The sequence below is a fragment of the Mus caroli genome, unplaced genomic scaffold (genome assembly GCF_978045245.1).
Source record: "Mus caroli unplaced genomic scaffold, Mus_caroli_1 scaffold_17, whole genome shotgun sequence".
Classification (NCBI taxonomy): Eukaryota; Metazoa; Chordata; class Mammalia; order Rodentia; family Muridae; genus Mus; species Mus caroli.
The window spans coordinates 41,942,322-41,967,310 of record NW_028227272.1 but is presented as its reverse complement, the minus strand read 5'-3'; positions in this window follow the sequence as shown (position 1 = coordinate 41,967,310).

The window sequence follows — 24,989 nt, the reverse complement described above, 5'->3', positions numbered from 1 at the left end:
CTCTGTATTGCCCTCCCCTCCCCTCCCTTCCCTTCCCCTCCTCTCCCCTCCCTTATTCTGCACATGGTGATGTTGCTTTTTAGTGCTGGGATTAAACTTAGGGACTTGAATAGTCAAGGCAAGTGCACTACCACACCACTAAGTTACACTGCTAGCCCTTGCCTTTCACTATTCTAGGCTTGGGGACTACAAATCCAGGAAGGATGGTGCACTGCATGCCTCTAACCCAGCAGCATTCATAGCCAGAGCTTGAGGCAAGAAGACTGTGAGTTCAAGGCCAGCCTAGTGTGTCTGGAGAGATTCTGCCCCTGCCTTCAGCATTGCCAAAAGGAAAAAAAAAGACACAAAGGAGAACCCTTTCTATTGATGATAAACACTTATAGAGGCAGTAATGTAACTGACTCTATAAGATAAAATCTACAGTCCAGGATCATGGGGGTTTCTACACCTCCTGAAATGTTGGTGAGTAAAGAAAAGTAGAAAACTAATTTACAAATGATTGTTAACTCAGGAAGGAGTTTGGTCCCTCAAACATTGGTGTTTTAACTTATGGACCCAGTGGGTGACCTTCCTTAAAATGTAGAACTGATAGCATATAAACTCTACCCAGGGCTATCTGGTTTGGAGCATTACTTCTAATTAAGATTTATGGTTATTTGAATAAGAATGGCTCTATAGGCTTATATATTTGAATGTCAAGAAGTGGCACTATTTGAAAGGATAAAGAGGTGTGGCCTTATTGGAAGTAGTATATTGCTAGGGGTGTGGGATTTAAGCCCAAACAAGATACCACCCTGCCTGCAGACTAGGGGATGTAGTTCCAGCCATGTATACCACCCTATGAGAACACATCTTGGGACTGATAATGTTTCAGCACAGACTACTTTTCAAGCTTTTAATGATCTTGATCACATTTTATACTGCCTTATCTGCAGCCTCTCAGCTGGCACAGCTATGTTGCCATCTGAAGATTGTTAAGTCCCCATAAAAATGTACACACAAGCGTTGGTTTGGGTCTATCTGGGTCGTGAAGGTGTGGGAACATCTTCCTTTTATAGTGGAAGAACAGAAGCCTAGGGAGAAAAAGGGACTCACCCATACTATTGGAACTTGAAGCAAGATTCCCTGGTTCAAAGAACATTCAAGACAGTGCAATCCTTTGTATTATACATGGTCCATGTTCCACCTACAGGTGCCCCCACACAAGATGAACCGATAATTGCTTTTAGTGGATTTCCTTTTTTTAACATATTGGTCTTTTAACTGATTCTGGGGCTGTCATTATTACTCATTACAGCTTCTGTGGTGTGAAGTAAGAGCAGCGTTATTTCACCATTCTAAATGCTATAATTCTGAAACTAAAGCATGAGCGATATTGGTTCCTCCCAGGTTTCTGGAGAAACTGGTGTCAGACATCTATTCTGGTGGAGAGAGGGCAGTCATTGGTATAGGGTCATCATTTGAAGCCCAGCTTTTGTCTCCCTCTTTGTGTTGAGTTTGGGGACTCAGGATTACCTCAGAATCTTAACCTAATTATATCCAAGGCTCTTTCCCAAACAAAGACACATCTCTAAGTTCAGACCTTGTGCCATGGACCAGCCATGGGGAGGAGGGAGCATCACTTACCACACCATAGACCCCCTTAGTCTGATTTGTTTTGATTTAGATTTGCTACATGCTAGAGTTATGTACTATGGCAGAGTTAATCACAAACCTAGAAAAAAAATTGAATTTCTGTCATAAAATAGGAGTCCAGCTAGGAGCCAATGATATCAAAACAGATGAGCTACAACAATGTCCTCTAAACTGTAATCTAATAACTGGGTCATAAGCAAGTGATCAAAGGCAGTGCAGCCGCAGACTTTCTGCTGTTAACCTGTTGGACACTTGCATATTTATCACATGTGAATAATTGTAACATCAACAAAAAGTCTCTCCTCAAATCTCACAGTTAGAGGAAATGTCACCATTTCCTTTGCCTTTGGTGTGAACCCAGAATATGAAAGCTGGCAGTACAGGAAGCAGGCAGGAGTTAAGGTGTGTCAACCCTTAACTCTTTGAAACGATTCCACGTGGTATGGAGCAGAACTCTGGCTGGTTCAGACTCCCTTTGATGCCCGTGGCCAGACACTGGTAAATGTAGGTGGAGCTTAAAACAAGCCTTTTACTGTAGCAGGCAATCAGCCTCCCAAGGCTTCCCAAAAGGCATCCAAGGATCAAAGATGGGCAATGTGTTGGCTTCAGCAAACTGTTCTCACTGTTCCCATCCCAGAAATACTGGCAAGTTCCCCAAGAGTACCATTTTCTAACTAAAAGAAACCACTGCACTTTGTCTTTTTATGCTGATGTGGATTTCATGAATAATTCACTAAAATAAGACTCTAGGTTCATAAAAAAAAAACAGTTACGAGATGACTTGTGTCAAGAAGGAGGGATTTAAAAATGCCTCTAATCCCACCCCCACCTCAGGCTCCATTCTTTTTCTCCAGTTGTTGTACCTGTGCACTTTTCTGAACCTTTACTGCCATTTCATGAACACATTCTGTCCAATGCAGGCTCAGGGCTATGGCCTCTGAAAGCCAAGGGATGAACATAAAGGAAGAACTGTTCATCTAAGAAATTCCTAATCAAACAGTGGGTGGAGCTTGGGGACTCTTATGGAAGAATAGGAAGGAGTGCAGCCCTTAAGGGGATAGGAACGCCACAGGAAAACCAACAGAGTCAGTTACCCTGGATCCTTGGGATTCTCAGAGACGTAACTACCAACTAAAGAACATACATGGGCCGAACCTAGGCCTCCCCATACATATATAGCAGATGTGCAGACTGGTCTTCATGTGAGTTCTGAACAACTGGAACGGGGACTGTCTTAGTCAGAGTTTCTATTCCTGCACAAACATCATGACCAAGAAGCAAGTTGGGGAGGAAAGGGTTTATTCGGCTTATACTTCCATACTGCTGTTCATTACCAAAGGAAGTCAGGACTGGAACTCAAACAGGTCAGAAAGCAGGAGCTGATGCAGAAGCCATAGAGGGATGTTCTTTACTGGCTTGCTTCCCCTGGCTTGCTCAGCCTGCTCTCTTATAGAACCCAAGACTACCAGCCCAGAGATGGTCCCACCCACAAAGGGCCTTTCCCCCTTGATAACTAATTGAGAAAATGCCTTACAGTTGTATCTCATGGAGGCATTTCCTCAACTGAAGCTCCTTTTTCTGTGATAACTCCAGCTGTATCAAGTTGACACAAAACTGCCAGTATAGGGACTATCCCAAAAGCTGTTGCCCGCATGTGCGATATATTCTACTAGCTGGGCTTCCTTGTCTGGCTTCAGTGGGAGATGAAGCACCTAGCTTCATAGAGACTTGAAGTTCCAGGGTTAGGGGATACCTGCTCAGAGGAGAAAGTGGGGTTGAGGGAAGGATTGTGGACAGGGTGACCCAGAGGAGGGCAGTGAGCAGGATGTAAAATGAATAAGCAAAAAAATTAATTAATTTTTCAAAAGTTCTTAGATTCAAGGTCCTCAGTTTGGCAAGAAACTTGAGAAAAGATTTAAGTGCTGTGTTGAGAAGAGTAAAGCTTGAAGCTAGACTTCAGATAAACAGAGTGCTGCTACTGTGCTACTGACACAGGCAAAAAATGTGATCAAGGCTGAGAGCTTGTCTGATGATCCTTAACAGAAAAGGAGAGAGGGAAGAAAGTGAGGAGGAGGGAAGGGAAATACATTGAGGAAGTGAGAGCCCTATTGTTTGGTGCCTGACCTGACTCAGGGCCCCACTTGCAGCTGAAGCCAAGGCCACATGTTTCAGGGAGTGGAATAAGGTTGGAGGTGCCCACAGGGCAAGGCCAGTTTACAGATTCCGATGCAAACTTGCTTGCCAGAATGGAGGAAGATGCCTTCTAGACTGCTTCTCGTATTGCTGCCAGAACCAAAATTCTTCAGGTTCTTTCTGATGCAGTTGGTCAGCTGCATTTGATCTCTAGGTCACAGATTCTACAGCGAAGGATACCCTTTCATATGAATCCCCCTTCCCATGGGAATTCCATTCTAGTATTATACCAGATGGGAAACTATCAATGTAGTAGTTACTTCTAAAGCAATGGTGCTCCCCACCCCTGCCTCTAAAGTAAGCTTTTTAAGTCTTAATCTCAATTAGTCTTCTTTGACCTTCTTTCATACCCCAGAAAGCTTCCAAGGCACCACCTGAGGATTTCATTACTTAGGATTGCTTTTCTTTAAGATCACAAAACCATGAGCAACTTATCCAGATCAGAATCACATACTGCCTCTAAGGTACACACCAGACATCCCCATTACTCCTGAAACTAGGACAGTATCCATGTGTGTATGACGTGTAGTTTTGATGTTTACTTAATAAAATTTAGCAACACTTTCTCAAATGTTGAGCACTCTCAAGATAGTCTGTAAATTTTCTACTGATTCTTTAGAATGTCTACGGATGTTTTCAATATGGTGAGAAAGGAATTCCTCCTCTGCCTTGATGCCTGGGGCAGTGAGCCTAGCACATCTATGCCCAGCATGACTAAGTACAAAGTGGGTGGCCAGCAAGAGAGAGGCTATATGTATGTGTGACTGTCTACAGCCAGCCCTCATCTTGCTTCCTTATGTTCACTCCTGTAGACCTCTGTCCTGCACCCTACCCTCCTGTGCTGCAGCATTATGTCTTAATAAGGTCCCATCAGAATAGCTCACTTGTAGACAGTGTTCCTTATTCTTACTACAGCAGATTGAACTGGAAGAGCAGATTGAACTGGATTAAAAGTCATCCAAGTACAACCAGCAATCACTACAAGATGCCTGAAGAGCAGCAGAAATTGTGCAGACCTCTAATTAAGGCTGAGGAGGGGAAATGTGAGAGGAGAGGGGAAAGCTGCAAAGACCTGATGTGATGAAACTCTGCAAGGCCTAAGAGAATACCAGAAAGGCACCACATTACTAGGTCTGGAATCCAAGGAACTATAAGACCAAGATCTGGGAATCATAATACTCTGAACCCTGAAATGTAACACAAACTGATGGATTCTTGGAGACTGGCACCTAAAGCCCAAGCTGGAATGCTAGAGACAGAGGACACCAACATCGAAAGTTCTCAGTTCCTGGAAAGAAAGCGACTGAATCTTGTCTATTCATCGTTGACGTCCACATAGAGCTAAAGGACACACATCCCATTGGCTGAAAAACTATCTACAGCCCTAATTGTTTGGAAACAATTCTAGGAGTTGGTAGACTTGTGTAACAAGCACATCACCATTTAAGTCAAAGAGAGCTGGACTGAAGACAATTCTAAGTGTGCTACCATGTACAATGTCTTTAAATGTGATAATATGCTTAACCGATGGAAACTGAGTGATGAAGCTAATCACGTTTACATCTTTGGATCATTGGCAGAGTATGCACTGCTGCTCTTCCTCTGGCTCCCAGGGCTGGGTGGGTGGGGTTATTGCTTACCTTTGGTGATATTTTGGGACTTGCTTAGTTTTCATTTTTAAGAACTGAGTGAACCTCATACTCCTGAATCACTCATTTTACTCTCCCTCAGACTTCTGGCTCTCCTTGTTTCAGGTTTAGCCTTTCTTTTGTGGACCTTCCCTACAAGCCTCTATACAAGCCTCACTGTCCTGTGCTGCCTCATTCTTCATGTTGAAAGAGGGCAATTCATATACAAGTCTACAACCCCTACCTCTTAATTCTTGAAGTCAGCCAAAAATTAACATTAAAAGGTACTCCCCAACACACACACACACACACACACACACACACACACACACACACACCCCAAAAGGCACTATTCACAAGACAGCCAACGGTGAGGAAGAGGGAGATCCAAGCTAGAGGAACTGGCTTGAGAGGAAATAAAGCTGGATTACCTGAGGTCGGGGAAAAGGTAGCAAGGGTCGTCTGTGCTGAAATAATCAAAACTCAGTGTACTTTATATCACTTTTTATATGACACCTCAAAGCATTATCCCTGTGTCCTGGGGATACAATGTGGGCCCCCACATATCAAAATGGTTACCCACTGGAATCTTAGAAAACCCAAATGAAGAGTGAGCTGTTTCAACTGGTTTTAAATCTGAAGAAGTTCTTGAAAAACCTAGGGTCAGTCATTAGTGGTAGCAGACACCTTTAATCCCAGCACTCGGGAGGCAGAAAACAGGTGGATCTATGAGTTTGAGGCCAGCCTCGTCTACAGAGTGAATTCTGGGACATCCAAGGCTATACAGAAAAGCCCAGTCTCAAACAAAACAAAGCAAAGCGAAACAAAACAAAAGGAAAAAAAGAAAAAGACAAAGAAGAGAAAAAAAGAAAAACTTAGACGACTTCAATATCTATAACAAAACCAAAACTAATGAGAATATATTGCTCAGGGGAGCTCTGACATTGGTGACAAAACAAGTACATGAAAGCAATTTAGGGTTACTTGGGATTCCCATTGGATATTGTTTCATAAACTTTAAAATTACCTCAAGGCAAAATATTTCCATAGGAAGTTAGTCAGAAGTTTTAAAATTGCGCTATGTGGCTGAGAGGCACTGATTGCTCCTCTAGAAGACCTGGGTTTGGTTTCCAGCACCCACTTGGCATCTCACAACTGTGTTTAACTCTAGTTCCAGGGCATCTGATGTAATCTTCTGACCTCCCCTGGTACCAGACATGCACACGTGGTTCATATGTATGCATTCATGTAGGCAAAACATTCATACACATAAAAACAAATAAATCTTTCCAAAATTCTTTATTTTAATAAAGGAAGAGGAGGGGAGAGAGTGGGGAGGAGGGGAAAGGAAGGGGAGAAGAAGAAAATTGTGGTACAACATAAATTGTCTGTGCTCTGCAAACAATTCATTTGTTGACCTCTAAGCCTGAATGTATGGTTTAAGATGTTTTAGAAGATAATTAGATAGTAAGTGCTGGTATCTCATAAGTAAAATTAATTTTTTAAGGACTAAGGGAGGGTGGAGAGATGGCTTGGCCATTAGAGGATAGGCTCACAACCAAAAAGACCAAAAGATATTATATATATTGACTTTGTGTGAGACCACAACGAAGGTGCCCTCTGGGAAGAATGATTTCTTCTCTCGATGGCTCAATCTCCAGGACTATGAGGCACACCTTGCTGTTACTTTAAGGTGATATATGTTTTGCTTTATCTGCCTGGGAAGGATAAGAATTTGGCCCAAGTCAAGAACTGGATGGCATCTGAGGTTTGAAGGAGGCAGAGATGGAAAAGTAGGATAGTGACAAGCAAGATGGGTGCTTGGTAATTTTCAAAAGCAGACTAGTTCTCTTCATAACTCTGGAAAATTTTCACATACACCATCACACTGTACCACACCACACCAGTGCTGCCTATGGTCTAACTACCATGGATTGTTCTCTCTCTCTCTCTCTCTCTCTCTCTCTCTCTCTCTCTCTCTCTCTCTCTCTCTCTCTCTCTCTCTCTCTCTCTCTCTCTTTCTCTCTCTCTCTCCCTCTCTCTCCCCTCTCTCTTTCTCTCTCCCCACCCCCCTTTTTTTTGTTTTTTGTTTTTTCGAGACAGAGTTTCTCTGTGTAGCACTGGCTGTCCTGGAACTCACTTTGTAGACCAGGCTGGCCTCGAACTCAGAAATCCGCCTGCCTCTGCCTCCTAAGTGCTGGGATAGGCATGCACCACCACTGCCTGGCGGATTTTTCTCTTATGCTGAAAGATCCTCTATGGGGAAACATCAGTTCAGGAATTTGTCCTTAGAAAAGTCTAGAACAAACTAATACCTCAGTTTCTTTCTTAGGTTTAAATAGTTAATGAAAAGTGATTAATCTACCCATTAACAACATAGCCTTGGAATATTTCGATTTAAAAGGCTATCTTACATAGATACAGCCCCCACTTTCGAGTTAGATAAGCAGTTACTGGTAAAACATAAGAAAAATTAAGGTTTTGGATTTGATACCGCCTACAACACATTCACTAAAAATGTTGCAACAGCTTTTCCTAAAGCAAAGTGTATTTCAATACAACCAGGCAAGGGAGAGAGAGAGAGAGAGAGAGAGAGAGAGAGAGAGAGAGAGAGAGAGAGAGAGAGACTCTTTGGAATGCTCAGTTCTAAAACGAATGTCTCCATCAAATCCTGCCCCCCCCCCTCCACCCCATGAAAGAGGAGGCAGAAAGAATGTGAACTCCAGAAGGGATGGAGGATACCAGGAGGAGAAGATCCTCTGAATGACCAAGCAAGGCACACAGAGAATGAAACAGTCAGCACAGGGTCCTCTGCATATATGTTATCGTTTTCAGTTAGGTATTTTTATGAGATTCCTGAGTGTGTGAACAAGTGGTTCCTTGATCCTTGTGCCTACTCTTGGGGCTCAGTTTCTTCTGTTGGTTTGCCTTGCCCAGCCACAAGGTGATCTGTTTTGATTTTATCTTATTATATTTTATTTTGTCATCTTTGGCTGTTATCTCTTAGAAGCCTGTTCTTTTCTAATGAGAGACAGAAAGGAAGTGAATACAGAGGGGAGAGGATGTGGGGAGGAACTGGGAGGAGTATTGTATGAGAAAGTAATCTATTTTCAATAAAAGGGACAAATGAAAAAGAGAGACAGAGAAGGATCTATTTCAACCACATCCACTTCTCGGTTCCCTTGAAATTGAGCAAGGAATGAGTGTGTGGTTCTTTCGCCTGCCTTGCTCTTGAGCAGGCAGGAGTTGGACCTCTAAGTTAAAGCCTCAAGAGCTTCTTCTAACTCTCCTCATCTGGGTTACCTGCTATGGTACCTACATCTCTCATCACTGTTGGAGCTTCACAGAGCTTAGGCAGGAGAGCTCCACGCTGTATGTGGGGGTAACTTGGAGGATTTCCCCAGGAGATACCACTGCCGGCTCAGATGCAGGTTTGGTGTGTAGCAACAGTCATAAGGGTCTCTTCTGATGATGGGTCTTCCCATCTTCTCCCAAGTTCCCCACCTTCCCTACTATGGAGCTAATAGCAAACTCAGCTTTGTTTGAGTCACAATACTGTCCAGTATATTTTCATGCATCATTTCACCTAAGAACTCAAGGAACCTTCTTTCATTACCCCTGAAGATGTTATTTCTGCAGCTATTAATAACATTGGTCTGCCTTGTAGCATACTTAGTTACTAGCATCAAACAAGTTGCTAGGATGCAAATAGTCTATTTCCTGATCTAGAAGATGATTCATAGTATTACTCTTTCTGTGAGCGTTTGTTAGCTGCATATTTAGGATTTCTGTTCTGTCATATTTTAATAAGCAGATTTTAAATACTCCCACTCCTTTCCCTCATCTATCCTCTGAAGACTAAGTTTTTTTCATCTGCCCCAAAACTATGGACAAAAATATGCCTAGAACCTAAAGAATTATCACAGGGCATTGATTTCATTATTAATGAACCTTTTGGTAAAAATGGAAAAGTCCAATAATGAGGTAATAAACCACTTTCCAGGCTCAAATTCTGGCCATAGGTCTGCTTTCCTAAATGGCTGATTAAATGTTGACGACTTTGGATCTTTAGACTCTTCTTTATGTAACTATAAAATAGACTTTCTTGCACTTGCCTTCTTGATATTACAAAGACCCTGTCTGGTAAAGGGTAATGTGCAAGGCAGCTATAAAATGGACTTTGCAAAGGGCTTCCTGCCTCCATCCATGTGCTTTGGAGTGAGTTGGAATACAGGAAGCCAGGGAGTCAGATCTTGTGTCTCTCTTTGTGTAGTAGAAATAGAAATTTTTTATTATTACATTATCCCAAGGTATTTTTTTTAATTTCCTATTCATTCTCTACCTGGATCCCTACATAATTTTAGAGAGCCATCTTCATATTCTCCTTGAGCCAATCAGGTACCAGGCTTGATTTATGAGCTTATTTCTTGACCTTGCTCAGGGATACACAGGAGCGCAGTTACTCACTGTGCACCATGCAGTGCATGGACTCATAGCCAGCAGGAAGCAGCATCAATGGACCTGTAGGGAGGCCATGATTAAGTGGAATGTGAATTGGTTTGCTTCAGACAGCAAGGATCTCTCAAAGGAAAAAGCCCAACCAGGGCCATTAAGGTAGAAGCTGCAAAGGAGTCACTTCCCCCGAATGCAAGCTTTGGAACTTCTTATTCAGAAGTTGACCAGTTCATCAAGAAACAATGCTCAATGGTCTTCCTGTCCTAGATAGGCATGGCACTCCCACCATGGCCCAAAAGCTATTGTAAAGGTTTGAAGCATCTCTATGTCATGAGTGTTCAGGGAACCAACTTTGAGCTGTGTCAACTCTCATTAGAATCTTCACTATACAGCTTTATGGCTCCATGACATTGACCCCTTCGAATGCCACCTGTTTATCTAAAAATGTGCTAGTAGGTTTTTGATGAGATTTTCATGAAGTTAATGAGAGAAGACACAGAAAGCATTTATTACTGTGGTTGGCACATGGTAATCACACATGTATATAATTGGCACACAGTAAAAAAATACTCTTTACCACTAGTGTTAAATTAAATTTACAAGAAACCACTTGGTTTAAATGTCCTACCCAAAGCTCATGCAGAAATTTCATCTGTGTTACAAAGTATTAAGAGATCAGGCAGTTGGAGTCTTTAAGACATCATTAGGCTGTGAAGGCTCTGCTCTCATACATGGTTGAGTACATTCATGTATTAATGGATTACTTTGAGACTAAATCTTAAGACTGATATAAAAGTCAACTAGTCCCCATGTCTTATAGGTGTGCTCATCTGTTCATATGGTGTCCCATGACACCTCACAACTTTGCAGAGTCTCCAACAGCAGGAAAAGACCTCAAGGATTGTCTCTAAACACTAAAAAACTCAACTTCTGGGCTCATGAGCAGGCATTAGCCAACCTCAGTAGCACTATCATGACTACTATTTCCCTGTCTGGGCTGCAGTGACCAACCTTGTACATGTCCCTTTGTGAAGCATGCTTGAGCTTCCCTGAGGTGTATATTACAGAGAGGACTAGTTAGGTCATAGGGTGTAGGCCCTCAGGGTTTCATTATGTACTGCCAATTTTCTCACAGAATGACTACACAGTCAAAGTTCACACCATGAGTTCCTGAGGGTTCTGGGAAATGTTTTGTCACCCACTGAGAGCACAGATTTTTATGAGTGTTCCCTCAAGTTCCACTGACTTCATCTGTCTGAGAGACTTTTGTCCAAGTTGGGTGGAGAAACAGCTCACTGACATGCTGCCAATGTAGCAGCCTGTGCTCCCTATGTCTCCCAGAGCCCTGAGTCCTCCAAGGTTCATCAAAAGGGAGACAGGATCACCCTGAGTTGGGGCATGTGGCCCAGAAAGGTTCCTTGGGTTCTCTAACTTACTCTATAAGAGGCCATGGCCCTTCAGATACCTATCCTGGTTAAGAATCCCTACTTCTGGGAGCCACTGTCAATGCTGGATGATGTCATCTCAGGGTGACAGGCAGAGATATTGGAAGGGAGAGAGGTCTGCAGTGGGACAGAGCTCTGAAGGACCTAGAAGCTGTTAATTTGAAAGGATGGAGCTGGAGACATGGGGCATCCCCTTTTCAAATTTTCTTGTTGTCAATGGTCTTACCATAGTTTAAAGAACAATATAAATGAGAGGGTTTATGTTGGTCTCTGAACCCAGTAACATTTTTTCCTAGTAGGTAGTACAGCATCATTACCTTTGGGGGCTCCAGGCTCACTTCCTAATATTGTTAGAGGGTATACACATCAAAGCCACAAACACTAAAGGACTTGGGCGTATGATGAATGTTTGTTATTTAAAGTGGGATGAATGTTTGGTGAGGATGGAGTATGTATCTTGGGCTTCCAGGGGTGGTAAGCATAGATCTAGAGGAGAGTCCAGGCTCTCTCATAAGATGTGCCATTTATATCCAGCCTAGCACTCATATCATCATAAAGATAATAAAAATTCCAGGATTGGTAGGCAGGCTTATAATCCTAGGTTCTTGGAAAACTGTGGCAAGAGAGTTACAAATTATAAACCTGCCTGAGCTTCAGTGAGATGGAGACCATAGTATGCAACTTAGTGAGGCTCTGTCTTAAATTCTATCAAAAAAATGGAAAAAGAAAACTAGGTATGTATCACCTAGTGATAACACACCAGACTAGCATGGCAAGGCCCTAAAATTCAATCCCTGTATCAAAAATACTAACAATCATCTTTTAAATGCTAAGTGTAAGGACTGTTAAGAGTCAAAGATCTAGGTCCAGGATTCAATAACTTCAAGAATGCTGTCTTTCTTGAGGAATAAGTCGCTAAAATTATGTAGGCTGTATTTCTTTCTCAAAAAAGTTCATTGAATTTTAAAACAGAAACCAAATAAATCATCTATTCCCTACCCAGCAGTGAGCCATTTCTCATATAGAGTGAGTTTCTACTTCCAAAAACAAACTACAGTTGTGCTAAAACTGTTAGAAATGGAAACCAACTGAGATTTGTGAAGGTACAGAAATTTAAGGGATGACAGAAGCAGAGAAATAAGCCCTGAACCAGATAGTAGACAGACAGCTGCTGTGAGTAGCAACCACGTGATGCTTCTGTATGCTTTTGTGCTGTCATCTGAAGGCTATCTGCTACACACTCAAAGTCTTTAATGCAGCAGAAGATAGGGGAGGGAAATTCAAATAGCAGGACACATAGACAAATTTCTTCATTGCTGGGATCAAATGACTAACAAGCAACTTAAGAGATGGAAAGCTTAGTTTGGTTTGACGCTTGAGTCCATTCTGTCAGTCCACTCTGGCTGAAAAGGCATAGGGAAATGTTGCTTTGCGATGTCAGACATGTGACTGCTTTCCTGCATCATAGTCATCTGGGACAAAGGTGAATCATGCTCTACTGTAGTGGTTCACAACCTTCTTAATGCTGCAACTCTTTAATGCAGTTCTTCACGATGTAGTGACCCCCAACCATAAATTTATTTTTGTTGCTACTTTCTAACTATATTTTTACTGCTGTTATGAATTGTAAGCTTCTGATATGCAGCATATCTGATATGCAAAGGGTTGTTCAGGTTGAGAACCACCACTCTGCTGGCTTTCTCTTTTTTCCTCGTATAAACTCTCATTCCAAGACCCAAGGTCATGAAACTGTGCCACCCATATAAGTTATTCTCTTCTTAGTTAAAATGATGAGAGATCATCACAGAGATATCCAGAAATGTATCTCCCAGGTGAATTTTATATTTATATTTATAAAACCAACCTAGATGACAATGTAGACCAGTCATCTGAAGCACTAGCAGATTGCTCAGTTTTAAGAACTGCCAGTCTTTCTTGTTACTCGTTTCTTTTGAGTCAGAGTCTGTGCTAGTTACTCAGGCTGACCACAGACTTAAATCCTCCTCCTTGGAATCTTCAGCAGATGGACTTATAGATGTGTGCCAACACAGCTGGCTTCTTGTTACTTTTTCTTCGAGATAATTTTTAAATGGACCAAACCACTTACACCCAGTAGGTTCTCAGAACACATCTGTTGGTGAGTGTGCATTTAGAGATTTTTACTCTTCTCAGAGTCCACAGATGCTGAAACTTCCTTCACTTTCTCACATTATCTCTTCGTTTTACAAGATAGATATTAGTTGAGAGGCATGCTGGGAACTGAGCTTGTCTCTGAGCTTGTCCCAGTGGGGGGGGGGGGGGCTCTCAAGCCTCTGATGAAGACCTGGCCTGAAGGCTGGCACCATGGCATCTGAATTTTGTGAAGCCAAAGTAATAGCTACTTCAACAGAGGGAGAAGGTATAGGGCTTGGGAATTGGTGCCAGGAGTTACCATAGCTTAGGAAACAATGAACATTTAGGAAGCAAGGAGAGACACTGTTTAGAAAGGATGAATTAAATAGGGAATGCCCATTAGAGTGGCAAGGTTGAAACAATGCGGGAGGGAGGGTTTTGGATGGAATCACTTATAATGAGGGCAGAAGAGATTATGATCAGTAAAATAACAAGAGTTGAGGCTTTAGACGCCATTCTAGAGTACACAGTGGATGGTTCTGGCACAGGTTTTCCTTATGGCCTTTCCCCACTTACCTAGCTCCATTCTGTGACATCCAAGGGAGGCAATTCTGAAATTGGGTCTTCATACCAGCATTAAATTGAATGCAGTAAATGTATCTTTCTGGGTTTGGGGGAGCCTATACGTATAGACTCAAACCACCACAGCTGTCCAAATGTAAGGCTCTCACTTCCCATCCGAAGTACTTCCTTGCTTCAGAAGAAACAGGAATAAGAGGGCCCAGTTCCTGCCAGCCATCTGGGAGCTAGCTCCAATAATTATAGCTTATGGTCTGTTTCTTACTTTACCCCTAAATTTTAAACACTGAGTCTCAGTCAACACAAAACCTTTTATGGAATTCTGCTGCAAAGCAGTTCTTTTTATACTTGGCTGAAAATGAAGTTAAAATTAAGGTGCTAGCTCTGGATTCATAGAGATTGTAGCCAAGGAAGAGCATCTAGTACCCAGAAAGTTTCCATAAGATAACAGATGCTGTGATGGGGAAATGGAAGCATGTCAGAGAGCAGCTAACTGAAACTGGGGGGTAAGAAGGTGGCTGGAACAGGAAGAACTCCTTGAGGAAGCGAGAGTGAGCCCTGATGCAAAAGACAAGTAGGACTGAACTGAGTAGAGGTCTGTGGTACACGTAGAATGCTGATGTTGTTGGAAAGGAATAGAACTTCCAGCCACAGAGATTAAAGCAGATAGGACACATTCAAGGGTCTAGCATAAAATAGTTAGAGCCACAGAGAAGATTCCATTTTATTTTCTGTGAATTTGAACAGGAGAGCCATTTGACCCCTAGATCTACTTGACTTCTTTGACATATGTATTACTTGCCAAAGAAGGAGAGGTGTAACTTTACAGAGTTTTAAGGGTTAGATGAGGTGAACACCATGATAACCCAAAGCTCAGGACCCGTTTTGCAATAGATGTTCAATCCTTCTGTGCATTCATCTGCCTTATTCATACTCAATCATGCCTACCCTAACTGTGGCTTGTGTTCAGGTATGGATCTCATTTGGATTTCTTTGTGTGTTCCAACTATAGCTGTCTCCATCAAGTGGGGGAAGTGATAGGTCCATAGCTCATCTATTCTACTCAATTAGGTTTAGACGATTCATTCCCAAAGTCCACTAGCTAAGGCTGATAGAATTCTGACTTCCTGTAGAGGGTAGGGACATGGAATTGAACTGAATTATTATTAGAAATCCTATTAGAAATCCTTCTCTGGGGCTGGAGAGATGGCTCAGTGGTTGAGAGAACTGACTGTTTTTCCAAAGGTCCTGAGTTCAAATCCCAGCAGCCACATGGTGGCTCACAACCATCCTTAATGGGATCTGACACCCTCTTCTGGTGTGTGCCTGAAGACAGCTACAGTGTACTTACATATAATAATAAATAAATCTTGGGGCCAGAGCGAGTAGGTCTGGAGCAAGCAGAGGTCCTAAGTTCAATTCTCAGCAACCACTTGAATGCTTACAACCATCTGTACAGCTACAGTGTACCCATATACATAAAATAAATAAACACATCTTTAAAGAAAATGAAAAGAAATCCTTCCCTGCCCCCACACCTGGTTTCTATTAGCCTGCTGGACCCTATGTGCTGCCTTAGCAAATCCATCCCAGGGTGCAGAGTCTACCCAGACCTCTCTTCACTTTCAATCATCTTTGCCATAGCATTACAGACTGACGGGTAGGCTTCACTATTAATTTGGAAATGCTATATCTGCTGAAGAGGAGTCCCATTTCTCTAGCATCTTGGCCACTCTGATGTCTCTCAGGGTAGAGAACAATTAGTATTACAATGCCCTTCCTTCCATGGACACTGATAATCTCTGAATATTTGTCTGACAGGGACAACAATGTTCTTTGCTTTTGGACTAACATGTGACATTAAGGGAGTGGTGATGAGTGGTGTGGCTTATAAGAAAACCTTACTAATGCCTTCTCTATGTTTCTGATGATTCTATTTTTACTCCAGGGGTTCTCAGGAGCAAGGATGATGCTGTAGTAGAGTTATTAAAAGAAAGTCAAATTGATAAATGGGATTACAGTTTGAAAGGCACTAGCAAATCATGTAGCCATCCAAGGCTCCTTTATATTTCAAGGTTCCATTGTTTGCTTGTCCCTCTCAGGGGACAAATTTATCACATCGATTTAAAGGAAGCAGGATCAGGCAGGACATTTTTCTCACCAGGAGTCTGCACCAGACCTTCTTGTTACTGCCTTGTCTCTTTCTTTATAGAGTATCAGCAGCCCTATCCCCTGCAGAATCTCAGAGGTACACGTGTACCATAATTATTTTGTTGCCATTCACCCTTGTTGAGAGGAGACTGGCAAGTCCCTCTCAGAAGAAGCTGTTTTCTATGTTTCTAGTCTTCCTGGTACTTTTTGTGTCTGATATGTATCATTTATATATATATATATATATATATATATATATATATATATATATATATATATATATATGACATATAAACTGTCAATTCATTGTATATAATGTTTTGGATTGATCTTTTACATTTCCCCTGTTTCCAGAAACCAGAACCACAAAAATTAGCTGAACTTTTACCTTGTTCCTGAGGAAATATTATATATTGCTACTTCCTCTGGAGCCCTTAGTTGCTTGCCTAAGGATTATTTATCACACAGCTAAATCCGTTGTACATAGTGTCCTATCCTGGCTTGTTCTGGCATTTATAATGTTTACTCTCCATTGCACTAGGTTCACAGTGACTATGGACCCTAGAATCAGTTACGGTTAAAGAAGAGAGCGTGTACCAGTTCTCTTACCTATATACTTTGTAAATAGCAGGTGATCTATCAAATAATACAGTCTTACATTTCCAGTGTCTAACCTTAGCCCTCTCCTTGAAGACTGCTTTATTCTTTTTGAATTTCATCATCCTAAAGCCAGTCATAGTAACTAAGTGGGTTTCTCTTTTCTATCACAAGACACACACCCTGGCATGTGATGGAGTAGCAATTGCCCTACTAGCATTAGTAACAAAGGATGGTGTTCCCTATTCTAGATCTGTGCAAAAGCTACCATAATGATTCAGCAGGGCCTCTGGAGCCAAGTCCATGAAATGGAAACTTCTCTTGTTTCCCAATATCTAGTTCAGGTCTCAGAACTTAGTATCAATCAGAAATACTAGATACATGAATAATAACATAATCTAAGAGAATTATACATTTGAAAAAATGGAAGCTAAAGTAAATGCAATAAAATTATAGTACACGAGAGCTCTTGACTCTAGCTGCATATATATCAAAAGATGGCCTAGTCGGCCATCACTGGAAAGAGAGGCCCATTGGATGTGCAAACTTTATATGCCCCAGTACAGGGGAATGCCAGGGCCAAAGAGTGGGAGTTGGTGGGTAGGGGAGTGGGGGGGAGGGTATGGGGGACTTTTGGGATAGCATTGGAAATGTAAATGAGGAAAATTCCTAATAAAAATATTTAAAAAAGAAAGAATTAAGTGAATTTAACAAATATTGAATTTAAAACATTGCAAAGACTTAAAGATAGAATGTGTCTTACTTAACTTTTATACCATGAGACACCATGGCCAAGCAACTTATAGAAGAAAAAATTTATTGGGGCTTACAGTCTAATAGTGTAAATCCATGACCTTCATGGTGGGGAACATGGGAACAGGCTGGCAGACATTATGCTGAGAGCTCGTATATTGAGATACAACCACTAGATAGGGTCAGTGGGCAACTGGGAATGGTTCAGACTTTTGAAACCTCAAAGCTCAACCCCTAATGGCACACCTCCCCCAATAAGGACACACTTCCTATTCCTTTCCTAACAGTTCTACCAACTGAGAACCAAGCATGCAAATATGGGAGCCTGTGGGGGCATTATTATTCAAACCATCATAGAATGTGACAGTATTAATGGTCATTATCTGATTGCTAGTGGTGTTCTCTTGCACCTGGAGTTTTGGTGACAGTTTTGGATTTTACAGATGGATGTATTAAAATATATCTATTGAACATCTAGATTTAACAAGGAAAAAAAGCAAGTTATGCCTAGATCACAAATTTCTCAAAATCAGAGCCTGTTGATTATTCCTCTACATATCCTATAAAGTATTTTTTGCATTACATTCTGTTCAAAATCCTTTGTTCTAGAGTTCAGTCTTTGCATTAGCTAATAGCTTTATTCTGCCTTTAATTCTACAGGTTGGATCATCTCAATGATGGTTTTATGTCTTTTAGTAAAACCTGGAATGAACCGCTCTCAATCATATAGTGATTATTCATTAAGAATATACACATGGACTCCAGCAAAAATGTCCTCTTTTCATAAGTTCCATAAATTCCATGCAAGAACATACTGCAGAATCATGCCACATAGCATCACACATGGGCACTTTTCTGATCCCTGTCTCTCCTACCTCCTCTCTTTTTCAGAAGTCTTTTATTTATTTTTTTCCTAGTCTTTGGATTCATATAAAAATTCTTGCTGTCTCAAGGCAATGTTCTGGCAATGACTTCTCTATATTTCACAATTACGTGCTGTAAGAAGCAACACATACAAACCCACCAATGATTTCTCCACTTGTCTCCTTCTGTGACCAGTGGAAACACCAACGTCTTTTCTATCAGCAGCATAAGACTGATGGGAAGTTTCACCAGTATAGATTTCTGTGCTGCCTAGATTTTTATCTCCATATTACTTCAAATGCATAAGTACCCCTCCTGACTTACTACTAGGGTCATAGGAAGAGTGTTCATGTTGTGTTATCAATGTGAAATGTCCTCCACAGGCTCATGTATTTGGACCCTTTGTCCCCACACTTTGTTCATGGATAGTAGTGCTGCTTTGGGAAATTGTGGAACCTATAGGAGGGATTACCTAACTTGAGGAAGAGGGTCACTGTGGGGGCAGGACCTGAGGCTATAATCTGGTTCTGGTTCTGCTTCTGCAATTCTACCTCAAGATCTCTACTTCCTGTATTCCAAGCTGTAGCAAATAGAATCCTGCTCCTCAGAGATATACTACATTTTCACAACTATTGGTAAATTTATATGCTCTGAGACAATGAATCAAGATATATCCTTCCTGCCAGGAGTGGTGGCGCATGCCTTTAATCCCAGCACTCAGGAGGCAGAGGCAGGCGAATTTCTGAATTTGAGGCCAGTCTGGTCTACAAAGTGAGTTCCAGGACAGCCAGGGCTATACAGAGAAACCCTGTATCACCCCCCCCCCAAAAAAAAAAACCAAACAAACAAACAAAAAAGATATATCCTTCCTATTTTAAATTGCTTCTTAGATATATCCTTCCTACTTTAAAGTGCTTCTTTCAGGCATTCTGTCACAGTGGTGTGGATGATAACTAATAAAATTGCTTTATTTGTATAAATAAATTTCTTAAATGTATTTGTGTAGAAAATGCATGCCTAGATGCCAGTGGAGGCCAGGAGAGGGCTTTGGGTCCCCTGAAAATGGAGTTACAGATGGTTGCAAGTTGTTGTGTGGGTTCTGGGAATTGAACCCAGGTCCTCTGCAAGAGCAGCAGGATTAACTGCTGAATCACATCTGCAGTGCCAACTAATACAATTCTAAATGAGTCCTAAAAGGGAGATGTTTTCGTTCTGGAGAGATGACTCAGGGCTTAAGAGTATTTGCTGTTCTGACAAAGGACTCAGTTTGATTCTAGTATCCATGTGGTGGTCCACAGACTTTTGTAACTCCAGTTCTAGGGGATCTAATGCTCTCTTCTGGCTTCCATGGATACACTGTGTGTCTGTGGTACACATGTAAAAAAAGCACTCATACACATAAAGTAAATAAACTTTTAAGAAAAAAATTAGAGAAAGTGGCTATTCTCTAATCAGGCACCCAAGGGAACTAGAGGAAGATTGCGGTTTAGATTTAAGTAAAGATCACTCTATATCTCCAGGAAAAAGAATAATTGCCTTCAACTCAGGATATCCTTTTTTTAAATGCATGGGTTTTATCTGTGGGGAAGCTCTTCTGGCCTAGCTCAAGACCTGTTGTGAGTAGTGAGACTAAGAAAAAGATGCACAATGCAGTGTGGCAAAGTCAACTGGAAAGCCATTGGAGCATGAACAGGAAGGGATAGATACCCAGGCACAAAGTTGGCAGGATGGTCTGTACAGTAGATATTGTCTTCATATAGAACCACCATTTGACAGAGAAAAAAACTGTGTAGGATTTAGCAGAACAGACTTTAAGTAGAAGAAATATGTACTTAAGCATGATTTTAGTATGAAGTCAATGGATAGAAAGTCTTCAGTTATATGTCAACTTTGCATTAGCATATCTATTATTGGAACTGCTAATGATTTTCTTAAAGATTAAAGAAAGTACACATGCATGGAAATCAATCAAATTGTAAATAATGATATAAGGAACTTAATTTTTTCTGAATAATTTAGCTTTTATTAACAGTCTGAAACAAATTCTTTAAAGACAGAAAATTATTACTCCTTCAAAGATAGGAAAGCGTGATAGAGTGTTATGGGATTTGACCAGAACAGTTGGGAAATGAATGGCCTCATGAGGCCTCATATGAGGAAGTCCAAACTGACGTTTTATAGAAAGAATAGAACCAAGTCTGTATCCTGATCTGTATACTGATCTGTATTGTTTTATATAAAATCACAGACACTGTCACCTCTTTGGAGGAGCTTAATTCTGTCTACTTAGCTGTGTGTTTTGTCCCTGGCACCCATTTTCTCCCAACAGACTAATTATTTCCTATTGTCTTTCTGTTCTAACCAGAACAGACATTAACACGAAGGGCTTAACAGTGTTGGTGGTTTTGTTTACTCAGTTATCTCAACTTTCTAGAGCAGTGTGCCTGGTACATTGAGTTTGTAGCCTGTGCAGTTGCAGAGCTATAGACACACAAGCAATGGGAATAGACACACAGTTTGAGTGTCCCGTCTCTCTTGCTTCTATCTGAAATATAAACATGATGCTGGGTCAGATCAGATGCCATAGGAAATGGCCAGGATCTCATGTCTTTGCGTCAAGCACACCACTCTATTTTGGATTTATAGTGTCCCTCAAAGGATCCTGTATCAATAGAATCCTAGCTAATGGAAGATATTAGAAACTTTAAAACAAGGAACACAGAAAAAAAAAAAGTTAGGTATTTGGGGATTTCCCTGAAAGGAGATGATGGGATGTAAGTCTAATCCTCGTTTTACTTTCCAAGCCACAGAATATGAAACCCAGAGAGAAAGCTGGATTGGGTGGGCATATACTCTGTTCGAGGTTCACCAGCCCCAGCAGGAAAACTTAAAGCATTTATTTTAGACATCTGAATTGAAGCAGGTTTGTTGTACACAGCTGAATTAGGAAGCAAGTTTAGCTAATTTCAGATTAGCTAATCTTTTTATAGGGAACCTGAATAGCTGGAAACATCCAGGAAGAAGAAGCTGTGGTTAATACTCTCTGAACGTGCTGTCAACATCCACACATAAACCAGAGGAAGGATTTGCATTCCCATGTGTCTGCAGCACTGGAGCGCTTGACACAGTTGTGCTCATGCCAATAATATACATAATTTATATCCACTCAGGACTTCATCTGCTTGCCACACTCACCCCAAGTCCATCAACCAACCACAGGCTAAAAACTCATATACTGTGATTTGTTTTTTGTTACAGTAAATGAGAGCTAACTTATACAGACACTAAAACATCAATAAGTTTCTACCTTATTAAGTAGGATATATATATATCCTACTTAATATATATATATATGTCTTTATATAATCCAAGGTCTGTGTGGGTTAAAAGGGGTCCCACGTCCACTCAGGACTTTGGCTGTTCGGTGAGGTAGGATGCGGGAGTTTTGACTGCAAGCACCCCATGCCCACACCGGGCAGGCATCGGGCAGTGTGACCCCACTCCAGGGGTGGGAAAGTGCAGTCTGAGGTACCCACAGACTCTGGGAACCAGCAGGTTCGAGCTGAGAACAGAGTGGGGGCCCAAGGGCTAGCTCTTGCCAGGGGCAAAGGGAAAAAGGACAGGAGGAGAGCTCTGGCTGGGTCCCTTAGGGACTTTGGCTTGCTCTGCGGGCAGCTTGTCTTGGTGGAGTCCATGACTGGGAGCACAGAGATGGCTCCGAGGGAGATTAGATGAGGCTCTTTAGAGGAAGACCTGCTCCATTGTTTCCCACAGCGGATCCTGATGAGAAGAGGCAGTCCATGGTTTTAAATCATTTATTGTCATGGTGGAGAGTGGCGATGAGTGAAACCATACCCCGCTTTCTCAGGGTGGGCCTGAGGTTAAAGACCCTTTGCAGGGAGGAGTATCTGAAAAGAGGAGCTCAATTGGCTGAGCCCTTCAGGCCTTTAGGTACCTCATTAAAATGGAAATCTGTCTTGAGGCTACATGATCTGTGTGGTCTACCTGTGGAGGGGTTTGGGGAGTTTCCCTTACATGACTGATGGCCACAGATCTATGGAGTGGAGAGCTGAGGCCTTGTTTCAGGAGCCTTGTGTCTAGGAGTGTGGTGAAACGCCTACCATACCTTGTAGGCTACGGTCACTTGCTGAGTCACCGGGGTTTTAAACCTAGCACAACCAGAAACCAGGCTGCCTCTCACAGTCCCACAGGTCTGATCATTTCTCTGTCATTTCCTAATTTAATGTTGTACCCTTGCTTGCAAATACCCTTTCCAAATTCTGTGGTCAAATGGCTTCAGCTAGATGTAATCACCAGAGAAAGGGAGGAAAGGAAAAGCCAGAGGATTCCCACCCACTTCATTTTCTCTTCTTTCTGGTTGGAACTCAGTGTTGGTGTTGTCTTCACTGTGAGATATTCTCCTCCCACAGAACCCCTACAGACCTTCCATCCACACCTATCTTATTAAAACCTCTCCATCCTTCCACAATATGTAGACCCAATGAGGTAAGTAGGATCCCCTCTTAAATTGTTATTTGCTCTCTTGGCATGATGTTAAATCAGGCTGAATGCAACCCTATATCCAAACCACGAAAGTCCTAATGTTTTGTCCCTAAATCCAGGTTGACATGGAAAATATATTTCCTCCTTCCTGACTGATATGCCATCTACAAACTTCCGGTACTCAGAGGAGAAGGAATGGGGAAATTTTCAATTATTTCAGAATTAGAGGCAGGTCTAATCAACTTTAAAGTGCATTTATCCAATAGACCAACCTATCTCCCCCAGTTTTCTTGTGAATATGTTCATGTCTGTGTTATGTGAAAATGCTTTACAGATGTTTTTAGAGTCTAATATCTAATTGTGGTTAAGCCAACAAAGGAACTGCAGCTTTATCCCAAGTTTATTTTGTAAGGCTGACACATAACTTTTCCAGATACAGTATCTATCCCCCCACAATATGCTGAAGCCAACGATCCCATTAAATAAAGTTCAAGTCCTCAGTTATGCAGTAATATAAACAGCCTGCTCAGTGTCACTTGGAATTATATTATCTTTAGGAGGAAAGCAATATTCTAATATTAAACAGTGCTGTCCTCTGTGTGCAGAACTTGGAACATGATAAAAGTGGAAATTCTGAAAGTTCTTCATTAGAAGATAAAACATTATACTTTCACACAGCAACACACATACATACACACATATTTTATCACTAAATCTGTCCTCTTTGTGGAGTCTACTTATAATTAAACAACACACAAAGAGTGCTTCCATGGGTACTTAATGAGACATTTGACTGCCCTTTGTGGCAGGAAGCAGAATAAGCAAGCAGAAAAAATTGTCAAGTTTATACAAGCTTCTCACTGCAGCAAGGTCATTCTCAACTGTGGACACGGTATTTGTGGTTTTCCCAGAGGGCTTGAGAAAGGAAGCGCTGAATGCTATGGCAGCACATCTACTGTAAATCTCCGCAGATTAAAGACCCGTCTTTGTCCTCTAGAGACCAAACTAGTAGAACAGATGACCCATGTCCACATAATTACCCTCAATTCTCCAAGCCAAATCAAAATTCTTCCTGTTTCTATATAAAAAAATGTGATCTTAAAAAAAAAATCTACTGGGAGCTGAAAGGATGACTCAGAGGTTAAGAGCACTGACTGCTCTTCCAGAGGTCCCGAGTTCAATTCACAGCAGCCACATAGTGGCCCACAACCATCTGTAATAGGATCTAATACCCTCTCTTGGTATCTAAAGACAGCTACAATGTACTCACATATATTAAATAAATAAATAAACAATTTTTAAAAAACAAAAAGTAAGAAAAAGTCAGACCTCTTTGTATTCTCTATCCACTGACAACCTTAGAAATCCAAGCCACATCTCCCTAGTGGAAACCCTATAGTGAAATGATGAATAATTTTGTAGGAGACACTGCTAAGAAAAAAGGGTTGTAGAACTGATTCTTCTGAAAGAATAGTAAAAGCCTCTTTCCATGAGGAATTTCAACTCACCAAGAAATATGTGGTCTTACTGTGTGTCTAATTGTATTGCGATTATAAACTATCTCAGAATACAAGGAAACCAGAAGTTTCTATTTACCCACATAGAAAACAACACCTTCTCTGAAGTATGTGACCCCTGAAATTTCCAACATCCTGGTATTTTGAATTAGTAAGTGATATTTAGCTGCATTTTTGTTTGTAATCAGCTGGGGTAGTAGATGGGGCTATATTGACCAGCATCCTTCTAAGATACTGCCCATATACATTAAAATGCACTTGAATCAACTACAGACAAAGGACAAATCTGAGAGTAGGTTAGGGGTTAGTGGTTAGGCACTGGTTCTCAACCTTCCTAATGTTGAAATTCTTTAATATAGTTCCTCATGTTGTGGTGACCCCAACCATAAAATTATTTTATTTCTACTTCAAAACTGTAACTGCTATGAATCATAATGTAAATATCTGATAGGCAGAATATCTGATATGTGACCCTCAAAGGAGTCAAGACATTCAAGTTAAGAACCACTTACAGAAAAAGCAGTTTCAGATACAGTAAACCTTTAGCCTTCTTGGCA